General features: G+C 36.7%; 1 protein-coding gene across 1 annotated transcript in view; it reads right to left on the reverse strand.

Annotated features, from left to right (window-relative positions):
- Positions 1 to 15,527, reverse strand: part of LOC113516340 (TWiK family of potassium channels protein 7-like) — a 127,303-nt gene extending 111,776 nt beyond the window's left edge. The window contains exon 1 of the mRNA XM_026900759.3: positions 15,018 to 15,527. The gene's annotated coding sequence lies outside the window, so the exon portion shown is untranslated. The remainder of the gene's footprint in view (positions 1 to 15,017) is intronic.
- Positions 15,528 to 15,840: the final 313 nt, after the last annotated feature.

Below are 15,840 nucleotides of genomic sequence, written 5' to 3' on the forward strand. Positions count from 1 at the left end.
GCTGCAATACTTAGTTGCAGCTGAGTGACTCGGTTGGAGCGCAAAGGCAGTTCGGGTTCAGACTCCATCTTGGATGGTCGCTTCAAACAATTATATTTATTTATTAATAGGAAAACCAGGGCTGCACTAGAGCAAAAAAATATAGTTTACGATCACAAAATAAGCCTTAATAATAATAGGTTTCCAAATGAACAAACAAGAACGAAAAAAAAATGATAAATAAAATACAAAGTGAAAATTAATTACAAGTATTTGATTAAAATATGGCCATCTTGTCCATACAATAGCTATTCAAACTGACTATGAATAAAAAATTGCCTACGCAGTTGATCTCTCACTGATATTATGTTTTTCGAAAATTGATGTCTATTAAGATTTCTAGAAAGAGTATTAAAGTTGTTGCTAGCTCGCCAAAGGAACGAATTTTGTCTATAATTCGATGACAATAGTGGGACAAATAGATTAGAATTATGCCTTCTAGACTTAATTGGTACATTTACCAGAGGGAGACTTTGTACAAAAGTCGATTGCTTGTGTACCTCTGCCCCATTCCTGTTTCAACCGTGAAGCAGTTGTGTTTGCATGGCTGTGTTTCAGTTTCAAGGGTGGGATATGGCGTGAATTTACTGGGTACAGAGGATTAACACCTGAGTCCTCAGGAATGGCAACGCTTGGGGCGTAACATGGGCGAAACAATATACTCTGTTATGTCCATGGTACTGTTTAGGTCTATAGGCGACGGTTACCACTTTCCATCAGGTGGGCCGTCGGCTTGTTTGACATTCTAAGTTGTATAAAAAAAAATTGTTTTATTTTTTGCAGTAGTATTATTTCACAATTAAATATTTTCTACAGCAAATGATTATTTTTTAAAAAAAAAAGCAAAGGCCTAATGACGATATAACAGTATATGTATTTGTTTATCTACAATTTTCAATTTTGTCAACGCATAATTAAATTTCTGTTTTGCCAAAGGTTGACTACGAGAGAATGCTATATAGCATTAAGTCCACCTTTTGTATCAGCCATTTTTTTTTGTAATAAATACATCAACATGTAAATTGGAGATGGGATATGACATGGGCGTCACAGAATATTGCTTGCTTTCATCAAGCGCTTCATTAGCTTGTTTACCTTTTCATTTTAAATAAAAAATAACATATACATATATATATGTATTTAAAAACGTTAAAAAACAGAAATTTTATTGTTTATACCATATCTTAAAAAAAAATCTTTTAAATACTAACGAATGAGGAAGTCCTGAAAAGGGTGAATGAGACACGAACATTAATATAAACAATAGAGGATAGAAGAGGCAAAATGCCGGGCCACCTTATACGACATGACGATTTTTAAAGAGCATAGTAGAAGGAAAACAAGAAGGCACAAGAGGAAGGAGTAGATCGAGAAATTACTATATGGGACAGATAAAAGAAACACTAGGTGTCACGTCGTATAGGGAGGTCAAGGATATTGCCTGGGATAGAACTGGCTGGAGGAAGATGCATGAATTAGTTGCACCGACAAGAGGAAACAGTTAAATGAAAAGAATACCACCATCCGGTGTTAAGTCCGCCAAATGTACATAGAATTTTAGTGTGCATTAAAGTTTAAATAAATAAATAAATGAATAAGACTATATTTTTAGTTTCGCGGCGCAAATATGGGAGTAAAACACAATACTTCGTATATCACATCTATCTAAATATATATTTATATATTTTTTTATACAACTTAGAATGACAAACAAGCTGACGGTCCACCTAATGGAAAGTGGTAACCGTCGCCTATAGATATCGCCCATGGTACCCCCCATGCGTTGCCATTCCTGAGGACTCAGGTGTTATTCCTCTGTACCCAGTAAATTCACGCCACATCCCACCCTTCAAACCAAAACACAGCCATGCAAATACAGCTGCTTCATAGTTGAAACACGAATGGGACAGAGGTATCCAAGCAATCGACTTTTGTACAAAGCCTCCTTCTGGTATATTTATATGCATGTGTATTTATAGAATATTTCACAGAAGCAGCAAAGCCGTAGCCAAATGAAACAGATTAAAAAAAAAGCTAAAAAAAATAATCTTGCTTTTCCATACTACACGAGAAAATATCTGCAGTACCATTTAAAACAGGAATACTGAAATATATTTTATAATGATAAAGTTGATATTTCTTATAGCGTAAACATATTTTGTCGATATTGACTTAAAACGGCAAACAGTCTGACAGGCCACTTGATGGGAAATGGTAACATGAACATGATATAATACACTTTTTTTACAACACAGGGGGCAAACGAGCATGCGGCTCACCTGATGGTAAGTGACTACCACCGCCCATGATCACCCACAACACCAACGGCATTGCAGGTATGCTGCCGGCCCCCTATAAAGGAATACGCTCTTTTTTTTAAGGTTGTGTTGCTTTTTTTTTATACAACTTAGAACGGCAAACAAGCTGACGGCCCGCCTGATGGAAAGTGGTAATCGTCGCCTATAGACATGAGCAGTACCTCGGACATAATAAAGTATACTGTTTCGCCCATGATACCCCCCATACGTTGCCATTTCTGAGGACTCAGATTCTTTCTTTGTACCCTGTAAATTCGCTATACTAATTCGCTATATTAATTCTGATATCTCAGGGAAAAAAGGATTGTTTGTGCTAAGCCAATGACTTTTTTTATCCTACTGATCAAAAAAGTTATCAGGTCGACACCCAAGATGGTATCCCTTGCAACCGTCGTGGTTAAATCTTGTCGAACTCGTCCAGATAGGTTAACTGATCAGCTTTCTTCCTCACATATCAACCCTTACTGGTGTCCCGTTAGCATAGCGTTTTTTTTAGAGTTATTTGTATAACAGATGCAAATAACTCGAAAAAAAAACTCTAAATACGTGTATATAATTATAATTAGATGGCCAATCATGAAATATTTTCCGAAATTCCGGGGTCGAACAAAACGCAAATTTGATGCTAAAAGTACATAATACATACCGTTCAAAAATATTAAAAATTCTTTTAGACTTTTATGGTAGGATTTATGATGAACAAAATTTAACTTCGGCATGAACAAAAACAGAAAAAATTGAGTCCGAAAATTCGGAATTTCATTTCATGGTAAATCGTCTAGCGTGCCGAGTGTTGCGTTCACCATAAAGGCAACGGTCCACAGACCTCTGACAACCCCACAACTGATTACGACCGTGAGTGTATTTATTGTTATTTAAACTTCACAATAAAGCATTCTTTATTTAGCGCTCGTTGCAACAGACCAGTGAAAAGTTGGCATTGTAATGTTATGACAAAAGTCACAATATCTGGGCTATCGTGTACGGGGCCCATTTGTGTAGCGGATGGTAGCGGTCTCCACAATGGGTCATAACCGTTTACTCGACGACCGGCCGTCTGTAGACACAAGAGAGCATATTGAGTCGACAAGATTTTCTTCTGGACCGTAATATTGTGAGGTTTCAAATCAGATTTACTCTAAATGATTATTATTTTTTAAATTTCACTAAAATTCTCATCTCCCCTCTTAAGGAGAGGAGATGGCAACTAACCCCCGGCAGAAGCACAGTCGGCCGGGGTTCAGGGCCCCAGGGAGAGAAACCGGCGTACAATGCGGGCAGAATCTAAGAGCACCGCTTTCTGCATCTTTCCCGGGAGTGAGCCGCCTCGGAATCCCAACCGTCTGAGATGTTGTTCCAGACTGGTTGGGATAAGACCGTTCACCGACATAACGATTGGGATGATTTCGGTAGATGTCACCCCCCACATTTCGGTCACCTCGTGAGCCAGGTCGAGATATTTTCTCTTCTTCTCGGTTTCGGCTTTCACGAGGTTCTCGTCATGCGGTATGGTGACATCCACCAAAAACACCCTCGAGAGTGCCCGATCCATCACCACGATATCAGGTTTGTTCGCAAGAACGGTTCTGTCCGTGATGATGGATCGGTCCCAGTAGAGCCTTACGCTGTCGCTTTCGAGGACCGGCTGGGGCTCGTACTTATAGTACGGCAACCTCTCATTCGCGAGGCCGTACTTCAGAGCTAGCTCTTGATGGAGTATTTTGGCTACCTGGTTGTGTCTGTGCAAGTACTCAGTGTTGGCAAGAGCTGAACAACCCGAAAGCACATGTCTGAGTGACTCTCCGGGATGGCGACATGCCCGACAGATGTCCTCAGTGCCATCCTTCAGAATGTGCTTTCGGTAATTGTTCGTCTTAACCACCTGATCCTGTATTGCACAGACAAAACCCTCGGTCTCTCCGAAGAGATCACCGAACTGTAGCCAGTGCACGGAGGTCTTCGTGTTTACGTACGGCCCGTGAAGGGCTTTGAAGAACCTTCCGTGCAACTCCTTCTCTTTCCATACGGCCTCCCGCTGAGAGGTACCCAAAACTTCGGGTTTTCGCCAGTCCTCTTTAGCCAGAGAAAGAGGGGTGAATCCTTTGTCGTATTCTATGACCTCTCTATGCAAACCCTCGTCTATTATTATTATTGATTATTATTATTATTAATTAACTAAAAGTGATCGACAAAGCCCAAAAGATAAGCAAGCTGAAGTGGCAATGAGTTGGTCACATAGCTCAGAAAACCGACAGCCGATGGGAAAGAATGATTCTTGAGTGGCAACTGCAGGCAAACATGTAAAATGTCAGTATTTTATATACTGATTCTAGTCCAATAGTTTTTTTATTATGCAACTTAGAGAGGCAAAAAATCTGACGGCCCACCTGATGGAAAGTGGTAACCGTCGCCTATAGACATGAGCAGTACCATGGACATAACAGAGTATACTGTTTCGTCCAAGATACTCCCATGCGTTGCCATTCCTAAGGTGTTATTCCTCTGTACCCTGTAAATTCACTGCTATATTCACACCCTTCAAACTGAAACACAGCCATGCAAACACAACTGCTTCACGTACTCAACCATACAAACAATATATGTAACATAATATAAATATAATAGTCTACATAACAGTTCAATAACCTTCACGTGTACAGTAGTGACATCTATGAATACGTCAGTAATTAGTTCCACGAACATACAAGCGGAGTTTGTTTACTTAGCGGAGTTGTCCGCTGAGTCGCCCAACTTGACTAATCTCGAACGCTCGTTTAGTCTGTAGAGGTCTCGCCGAACTAATTACTAAAACATTACAAGACCTCCTTCTTGTTTCTATTTGATTCTGTGGCCTTAATTCTATGGTCTTAATAACTGGAAAGACTAATGTATCTTCGAACATTTTCAATCGATCAAAAAAAAAAATAGGATGAAAGTTTGTAATTTGTTTGTATTTTTTTATGTTTGTTGCCTCATAAATCCGTCAGTGATAAAACTATTTGGAAAATTCGCGTGTTAAAGCTAGAAAATAATAATGGCTTTACTACAAACATCTTACAGTGACATTTTTGGGACAAAATTTCGAAAAAGGCAAGTGGTTTTATTATTTTTTATCGATATATTAATAATTTGTTATAATGTTTGTCTTTATTCTCTTCTACTGTATAACTTTATAAAAAATCACATACTAGCAAGAAACATTTCAATAGTGTGGATTATATTTTGTACGCCAGATTCTGGTGAAAAATGTGAACAATATTTAAATATTATATACCATCTTTTATACCATTTTTTTAAACAAAATAAAGCTATTTGTATTTGTATAATTCATTCATTTATAGATCGCGTATTATCTGTCACTTCACATTCATACGTTCACCATTCGCTAAATTTTGAAATTTTACTTCTAATTATTTTTAGTTATAAAATAATCAAAAACCATAAGTGTCGACACCAGCGCCATCTAGTATTTCTTGTATAAGTTTGTTTAGCGACCAACCACTTTAAACCTAAGATTTAGATTAATTTAAATTAATTGCTTTTAAAATTTTGTAATTATTTATCGGAGCGACTTTACAAATTTATTTATGTAAACTACGTGAGTTTACGACATTAGAATAGAATAAAATACATGCTATCAAAAAATCAAAAGTGCTACGTATCTAGTGAAGGTAAATTAAAAATTGAAGCGAAAACGAAACGTGACTACGCAAAAGACATCAATACACCTTTGAGTCTAGTTAAAATTATTTACCTTCTATCGACTGTGGGTCACCGCAAAAAGTCCAGACAAGTACCTCTAAGGTGACTTTTGGAGGGAGGGACGTTCAGACGTCACGGGGTGGCAACACCGAAGAGCATACCCCTCTTGTCACACATAAATTAAATTTTGATATTATATTAAATTTATAATCCTATTTAATACTAGCTATTATGCCCGCTACAGCTTTTGTATTTGAGAATGAAATATGTTCACACAGTGTAATGTATTACTTACAGTGCTTTGTGGCCCAATTTGGCTTCGTATGGGTTCCATATTTCGACGATAAAGCATTTTGTCGATATAAAAATAATCCTGTTTCGTAAGTTGGAGCCAGCAGTACATTATTACCATAGCTTTTGACTGTCCACTGCTGAACATAAGCTTCCCGGCAAGGTTTTGCCAATAGTTGTTATGCTCGGCAGGCGGATTGACAACCGCAGTTAGGCTTTGGAAATGTTTTAGCAGAGGCACTGCTGTCTATCTAACTTTTAATAATTTTAAAACTATTAAAAAAACACTTATCGAACAAAGCCTACTTGTACACTAAAAGACTATATGAATAACAAATGTGCATTGTGTTAGTTGATCATGCACGAGCTTTTAACGACCATGTTATTTTAGACGCAGTACATTTAAATAGATACCTATAACGTTGACAGAGATTTAAAAGAGTAACTGTCGAGTTTCTTGCGGCCTCTTCTCAATTTTTTCAAATTTAAAATTATCATTACATAAATTGTGTTTCGTCCAAAGAAGGTGTCAAACATGGCCTAAGCCGACGTGCTAGGGGAAAAAGGGATTGTTAGCAATGGAGTTTGACAGCCCCATTGCTAGCAATATGCCCTATTAGGTCGACCTCCACGTGGTTCCCCCTGGAAACCATCGTAAACAATTCTTGTTAAATTCGTCACGATGGGCTAACTGACCTGCTTCATCCTCATCTATCATTTTTCACTGGTGCCCCGCCGGTGTATACCGATAGCGCGGGTGGGGATACCATTCCATTATCACCGATTAAAAAAAAGCCGACGTGCTTACAAGAGATGTGAAAATGAATAAAGCAAAGTATGTACGAGTATATTAGAATAAATACTTCTGTTACTCAGTCCTCTCTGCCAAATACCCGAAACTCAAAAGCTACTCAACCGATTTTAAAAATTATTTCACCTGTAAAATGCTACATTATCAGCGTACTCACAACTCGCTCGCTAAGTTACTAGACTACATATTATTTCCAAAATTTCTAACTAAACGTGCAAAGCCAGGCCAGATGGCTAGTAATAAATAAAGATGTATTAGATAACTAGACGGATGGCTCCAAACAATCTATTTCTACTCTAGTACAGCCATAAATCAAGATAGGCAAAAGACGGTGTTGCGAACAAATCAGCGTTTTTGTCAGACTTTTTCTATGTGGCAAGAAAACAACATACGTTAAGGTAACATGGGAAACAACTGAATTATTGTTGAGGGAAATTCGCTTTCATTTGCGAACTGATATGAAATATTAGCTATATACCGCAGCTTTGCCTGTAATCGTGTCGTGTTGAAGCTTATTACCTTCCCCAAGGAATAAGCTATCAAAAACAAAAATGTTTTTTTACATTCATATAGTGGTTTCAAAGATTAGTACGTGCAAATAAACAAACTCTTTCGCTTTATTATAATAATAATGTTACATTGCATCTAGTTATACTTCTCGGTTTTGCCCGTGTGAATCAATACAGAACTACAAAACTAACTCATCCGTATAACAAATTTAGTGGTATATACTTCTAGTTTATTAGTTGACTTCTAAGAGGACGCTCTCAGTTGTTTTCCATTTATTTTGTAGCCATTACGCGATTACATCGGCAATTCTGAACCAATTTTGATAAGTCTTTTTCGATTGATAAGATTTACTCTCGTATTGGTCCCTTATTAATTTTTTGTAGTTAACGTTATCCTCTTTACGAACCAAGATTCTGATTGTGGAGAAGAAGGAATACGATTCTAAATTTAAAATTTCAATATTTATTATTTTTAGTCCATGTCTATTAAGCAATAAAGGATGAGCAAGTTGAAATGGCAATGGGTGACATAACTCGAGAACCGATATTCCATGGGGAAAATAGATTCTCGAATGCCGACCCCGTACGGGTAAACGTAGTGTAGGAGACTTTGTACAAAAGTCATTTACTTGGGTACCTCTGTCCTATTCGTGTTTCAACGGTAAAGCAGTTGTGTTTGCATGGCTGTGTTTCGGTGTGAAGGGTGGGATATGGTGTGAATTTACTGGGTACAGAGGAATAAGACCTGAGTCCTCAGGAATGGCAACGCATAGGTGATATCATGGGCGAAACAGTATACTCTGTCCATGGTACTGCTCCTGTCTATAGGCGACGGTTACCACTTTCCATCAGGTGGGCCGTCAGCTTGTTTGTCATTCTATGTTGTATAAAAATAGCAATCCCTACTAGATGGAGTGACGACCTAAAATGCATGCAGAGAGTCAGTGGATGCAGGTGGCTCAAAAACGTTCCTTGGCAGTCTATGGGGAGGCCTATGTTCAGCAGTGGACGGATAATGGCTGAGATAATAATGTCTACTAACCGATAGGATATAAAAGTTCTTAAATGGCGACTCCGTACGAGCGAACGCAATATAAGCCGATCCTCCACTCGATGGAGTGACAACCTTAAAGGGGGCTTTGGATTTGTTTACATTTAGCAGTGGACAGATAACAGCTGATATGATGATGATGATGATGATGATTATGATGACGTCTATAAAACGCCTAGTCGTTTATCTAAACTTTATTAAAAATGAATTAGCTCTTTTTTACTGAGCAAAATAAACGTTTCAAATGTTAAATGTACAATGAGACCTAATTTATATTTATAATAAGAGGTCAATTCTGTACATGAAATATGTTTCCAAAATAACTATCAAGGGGAAATTAGTGATCGATACTGATGCCAAAAATGTAATCAGTAAAATTTTTGTGTCTGTCTGTCTGTATGTTCGTTATAGAAACAAAAAGTACTCGACGGATTTTAACGAAACTTGCTACAATTATTCTTCATACTCCTGAGTAGGTTATAGTATACTATTCATCACGCTACGATCAATAGGAGCAGAGCAATGAAGGGAAATATTGGGAAAACGGAAACTCCATTTTTAAGCTTCCGTCGCGTGTGCAGCCTTAATGGCCACTTTTTAAAATGTCCACCATTGCGAAGCCGGAACGGGCCGCTAGTAAAAAATAAAACTCTAAATGCAATTAAATCTGTTTTTAAGACCTTTTTCCCAGGGAGGTTTCCTCGATAAAATGTCATTCGTCAGCAGGACAGTGAAGTTAGATTTATTGATGCGATAGGCTACAGTCAATTTTCCGCGCTGCCTCACCAGGGAGCATGAATAGGTGATTTAAATTGAAAATGTCTTAAAGCTCTTTGTATTACGAAGGTGCATTAAGATACAGCGATGATTAATTTAATGTTTTACTGTGAATTTTGCTGTCAAAAGTTTACGAAGTAAAGGAACTTAATAGTTCAGACATGGGCAGCAGCGTGCCTCTTAAAATATATCCAAAGCCTAAATGCAGTTCTAAACCTCCTAGTAAGGGGACTTTGAGAGTTGTCGATGATCCCAGGCTCACAAGCGGTATCGAACCCTTAAGTCTTAGGAGAGATTTTGCTTCACTCTGCGTGTTCTACCGCCTGTACAATGGATTGTGCTCAGAGGAATAGTTCAATATGATGCCCACAGCCACTTTCTATCATCGTACGGCTCGCCATCGACAGGGAGTTCATCCTCATGTCCTAAAGCCTCAATGGTCGCGTACTGCGCGGTTTCAGAGATGTTTCCTCCCACGAACACTCAGGTTGTGGAATGAGCTCCCTGACGAGGTTTTCCCAAGAGACAACAGCATGGGGTTCTTCAAAAGGGGGGTAAAGAGGTTTCTTCAGGGTCGGCAACGCACGCGTAATACCTCTGGTATTGCAGGTGTTCATAGGCTACGGTAACTACTTACCATCAGGTGGGCCGTATGCTTGTTTGCCACCTCAGTGGTATAAAAAAAAGGGGAGGTCTATATTTAGCAGTGGACAGTTAACGGGTGATACTTACAGATTTCTATTAAAAGCGAACTTTTTGCGTTCGACCGTACACAGTTTATCAGTTTATTTAATTTAGATTAAATGAAAAAATAACTAAGCATCTCCAAGATGGGTATTTATTTGATAAGCGAAGCGACTTCAAAAAGGTGAAGATTATTTTTCGAATTTTTATGAAAACTAAAATCCTGCAGACCAAGATTTATTTGTAGTCATACAATTCCGATTTCAATTAAATCATTATAATCATAATAATTGAATTTAAACTTATCTAACAATTTTAATTTATTTTTTTAACATGTTTTTTTTAGAATTAATGTCGCATAATTTTTTTTAAAGCATAATAATAATGTATAAATACATAATTACATTTGGCGATGTAACTGAATCATCAAGCGAAAGAGGTCTGTTTGAATCGAAGCATTTGGCGTTCCATTGTTTCTGCCTACCCTAATGGGAGACAGGCGGTGACAGATATGTATGTATGTATGTAACTTAATCATATACTTAATCCTGCTAAGTTATTGCGATAAAATGACTTCCATGTGATTAAATAATTACACCTGTTAACCTATAATTTAGTTACCATTTGGCCCTCCCTTCAGTCATCCAGAATTACGGTTGGTATCCAGCGTAAATCGTTCAATATTCGACGGATAACTATTACAAACATAATTAAACCCACCCTTTGAGGAACGTTGTTGACTTTAGAAAAACAAACAGAAATATTCGTACGATAAGGTTTATGAAGAGGCTCGGAATATTATTGAAAATGTAATATGTTTCTGGCCAATTAGAGATTACACGCTTCATATGGCCGTTTAAATTTTAATACGTTGAAGACGAAGTATTGTATATCAGAAACCAGACAGAAATAATGTTTAATTAAATAAAGTGTAAAAATAATTATTTATTGGAAAGAGAGTATATGATATTGTAATATGTTTTCTCTGTCCCATTCGTGTTTCTACCGTGAAGCAGTTGTGTTTGCATGGCTGTGTTTCGGTTTGAAGGTTGCGATATGGCGTGAATTTACAGGGTACAGAGGAATAACACCTGAGTCCTCAGGAATGGCAACTCATGGCGGGTATCATGGGCGAAACAGTGTTCTCTGTTATGTCCATGGTACTGCTCATGTCTATAGGCGACGGTTACCACTTTCCATCAGGTGGGCCGTCAGCTTGTATGCCATTCTGAGTTGTATAAAAAAAAATCACTGGTACTTGAAAATGTTAATTTTGTTAATCGTAATTCTGTGATGGTAGTTAATGGATGTAGAAGAACCAAATTGACCGATATAGCCTGAAGGATAAGTAAGCTGAAATGGCAATGGACTGGTCACATAGCTCGAAGAATCGACAGCCGATAGGTAAGAAAGATTTTTGAATAGCAAATGATGGAGTGACGAATTTGAATGCATTACAGTTAGTCAGTGGATGCAGGTGGCTCAGGACCGTCGTTAAAGCAATCTAATTGAATGAGTGTGAGATTTAACTCTACGTAAATATAATAAAATATAATTTGATGACATTTGTATTAAGAGAAATTGATATGAAGGGAATAGGAGCAATAGAGGAAATATTTTTTTTTGTCTGTCTCTCTTTCTACATGATTGTTTCATTCTATCGCCCAATAAAATTTGTGCACATATTTGTAAGCATATTCTTTATTATATTCCTGAATGTTGACCAATGTTGGACTTAAAATCAACTATACGTTTTGTCTTGATATGACGTTTAGAAGTCTATTTAATTAGTTGTCCTATTTCCAAATTATGATATAAAATTTATATATATATTTGAAAGATACAATATTAATACATAGTATATATGAATATAAACCTACATAAATAAGAATATATATACATATACATATGTTAAATACAACATATAGATATCAAATAAAAGAGAACACAATGATGACAGTCTTCTAATCATTTTTTATATTTAAATTTATGATAGGTATAAAATTGTTCTGAAATGCAGATGGCGCGCGAGCGCACAGAGAGTTAGCAAAGTCATTTGTATGTGTAGGTACGTCTTTCTCCCCTATTTCAGTTGGCAAGCAGCTTGCTTGCATACTGAGTTGCAGTTTGGCAAATAGCATTTTGCAATGAAATGGATACTGTGACTATAAGATCTCCATTTCATAAGGTTTTATAACGGATGGTGATATCTCCGGTATTGCTCGTCCTAACTACTTCTATATCTTCAGCCTTCAACTGTCCACTGTTGGGCATAAGCCTCCCCTTAGTGGGTTTTTCCAGTAACTGTTACGCTTGGCAGGCGTATTGGCTACCGCAATTAGACTTTGGAGATGTTTTAAGAGAATCGCTGCTGCCCATCCCTCGCCCTTCCATAGTCGCCTCTTAAGACACACGTGAGAAAGGAAGGGCCTAATCTATGCCGGGATCACACGGCAACTTCTATATACCTATGTAAATAAATAACCTAAGTAGTGATCAATTTGTCGTAGTAATTTATATTTACCAGAGGGAGACTTTGTACAAAAGTCGTTTACTTGGGCACCTCTGTCCCAAACGTGTTTCAACTGTGAAGCAGTTGTGTCTGCATGGACGTGTTTAAGTTTAAAAGCTGGGATATGGCAGTGAATTCACAGAGTACAGAGAAATAACACTTGAGTCCTTAGGAATGGCAACACATGGGGGGTATCATGGGTGGAACAGTATACTCTGTTATGTCCATACTACTGCTCATATCTATAGGCGACGGTTATTATTTACCATCAGGTGGGCCGTCAGCTTGTTTGCCATTCTAAATTGCATAAAAAAGTGACAAAATATATTTCAAATGAATTATTAATTTCATTCCATTATTAATTCATTCACCGGCGTATGCTGTTACTTCGTAACGTGCAGGAACACTATGTTCTAGTAATTATCTCATTATTATTATATTTCACTAATAAATAATTCATTTATTCATTCAATCATTAATATCATCACCTGTTTCTGCTATCTCTTGCTTCGCTTGCACCTATATAACTACATACCAATGAACTAGTCAACTAGTAATAAATTATCACAGCATTGTGATATTGCACAAATACATCATTCATTCGTTCATTAATGTATGCCCTGTATATGCAATCTTTCACTTTGTAATGCGTCTACTTACGTACAAATAAATAAACATCATACAAATAGATAATACGTATAAATACAATCGTAAAGAAATTACTACGTCGACAGAATAAAACTTTACGCTAATAAATAATTTATTTTTTATTTGTTCATTTTTACTCACACTATTCGTGGATTTTACCTCGTTATTTAGTACTCGTTTCATAATTTTCTCGTTTTTATTTATTTATTTATTTATTTATAGGATTACCAACATAAGATACAGCTAAACATTTTAGTACAATACACTGGTAGATTAGATCTTACTGTTCTTATATTTATAGGCAACCACAGCACGCCTTGTGTTTGACAAACATTAAAATGGAATTAAATTATTAAATGTCATTATACAAGTAAAAATATTAACAATATGAATAATAACATAATATAAATAATGGGAATTGTATTGAAATTATTTTAAATTATAAATAAATATAATGCAATGGCGAGGTACATCAACATTTTAATTTAGCCATAAACACAGAGCGACTATCGTTTTTTATCCATTTACCTCCAAAATTATACAGTTAAAGTTTCAAATATGTTTATATGTACATTTTGAATTAAGTTTCAGCGCCAATTATTTAATAATTACGTATTTTTTTTTAATAATATGTAGCTATTTCATTCGTACTATATAAATCGTACTTTAATTTAAGTATTATATTTATACTATTTTTTCGCTCGCTACTTCATACTTGTAAAATATACGCATATTTTACAAGTAGGAAAAGCGATAAAATATATTATTTCCAAATGTGATATTAAGATAAAGCATATATCAGATTTTAAATTAAACTTTTAGGAATACAACTATGAAATTTGCACCTAATTTGGTCTAGCAGTTTTTATGCAAAGCTTGAACAAATATACTGACAAAATTTCTAAAAATTATTGTCTCGACCTCTATTGGTCTTATTAAGATCTCTCATTAATTTTTTTTCTTAAATATATCCCATGTGCCGTGATAGAATAGGCCACCCCTTCCTTTCTCGTGGGTGTTGTAAGAGGCGACTGAGGGAAGGCGAAGGATGAACAGCAGCGTCCCTCTTACATCTCCAAAGTCTAACTGCGATTGTCAATCCGTCTGCCAAGTGCGGCAACTATTCCCAAAACCTTCCAAGGGGTAGACTTATATTTAGTAGTGGATAGTTAAAGGCTGATATGATGATGATGATGATGATATCCCATGTGCAGACATAATCCAGTTACAATTTATCATATTTTGATGGGTGAAAATGGTATGGTAACCCCGCCTGCGCTAATGGGATACGCTGGCGGAGCACCAGTGAAGGGTGATAGATTAGAATGAAAACAGGCCAGTTAGCCCATCATTATGAATTCATCAGGAATTAACCATGATAGTTTCCGGGGGGAACCGCGTGGAGGTCGACCTGGTTGGGTATATTGCTAGCAATGGCATTCTCAGTCTCCATTACTAACAATCCCTTTCCCCCAATTGAATTTATCATATTAGTAGGATATGAAAACAATATCATGAAAAATGTTCGGCTAATCATTACAAAGACAGATATGAGCCCAGTTCGAGGAAATACGTACTTTGACGGGAAAGCCATCAAACATTCATAATGTCATCGCCCTGTAATAAATGGGGGTGATTATAGCCCATATATAAATTTATTCAATATTCCACTTACATAAGAGTTAATTTCGCTTGCACACGACCTGGCCGAGAGCCAGCGTTGATCCAAATCCGGGGAAAAAGATCTCCCGCGAGTTTTTCAAAGTCATTAGTCACTATTGCAATGTACGTCACAACACTAGCATATTATCCGAACTTAACTTATACGTATGTCCCTTTTTTATACATATAAAATTAAATATTTAACAACTATTTTATATATGTACACTTTACAATAAAAAATTTAAGTGTTAAAACTGTAAGATCAACGGAAATTATCTTAGAATTTTCGATATTTTATGTCACTTAATTCAATATATACAACTATAATTAAATCTAATATTTTCTCTTAACCGAATAAACCAATAACACCGAGATTCGTTTTTAAATTTAAAGAAAAAACCCACTATTTAAAGTCACAAAGTTTTTTTACTTTTTCACTTGAACAATATTCACGTAGGAAAGTCGAATCTGTAGGGTTGTCGCTCGTTAGTGAGATAGAATAGTGCGGCGCGGCCGGACGGCTCGCGGACACTGCCGCTTGCCTCGTCTACACGAGGTCCATTTGGATGCGCGCGCATGCAACTAAGCAACCTAATGTGGTTTCACCCTTACCTATAGGTACATTTCGTTTGCAATAGTGAGATGGTCGTTAATGAAACCTATTGATACCCTTATGACGGGATGACACATCACTTTAGTGTTATTGTAAAATTGAGATACCGGTAAAGGAGCCAATATCTACGTTTCATGCTTAAGTCATTTATATCTATTTGTATTACCTTCTGGTCTACGTTTGGTTTTATTTTGAACTATATTTGTGACTAGTTATAAGCAAC

Source organism: Galleria mellonella, unplaced genomic scaffold (genome assembly GCF_026898425.1).
Source record: "Galleria mellonella isolate WM207_F2 unplaced genomic scaffold, CSIRO_AGI_GalMel_v1 utg312, whole genome shotgun sequence".
In the NCBI taxonomy this organism is placed as follows: domain Eukaryota; kingdom Metazoa; phylum Arthropoda; class Insecta; order Lepidoptera; family Pyralidae; genus Galleria; species Galleria mellonella.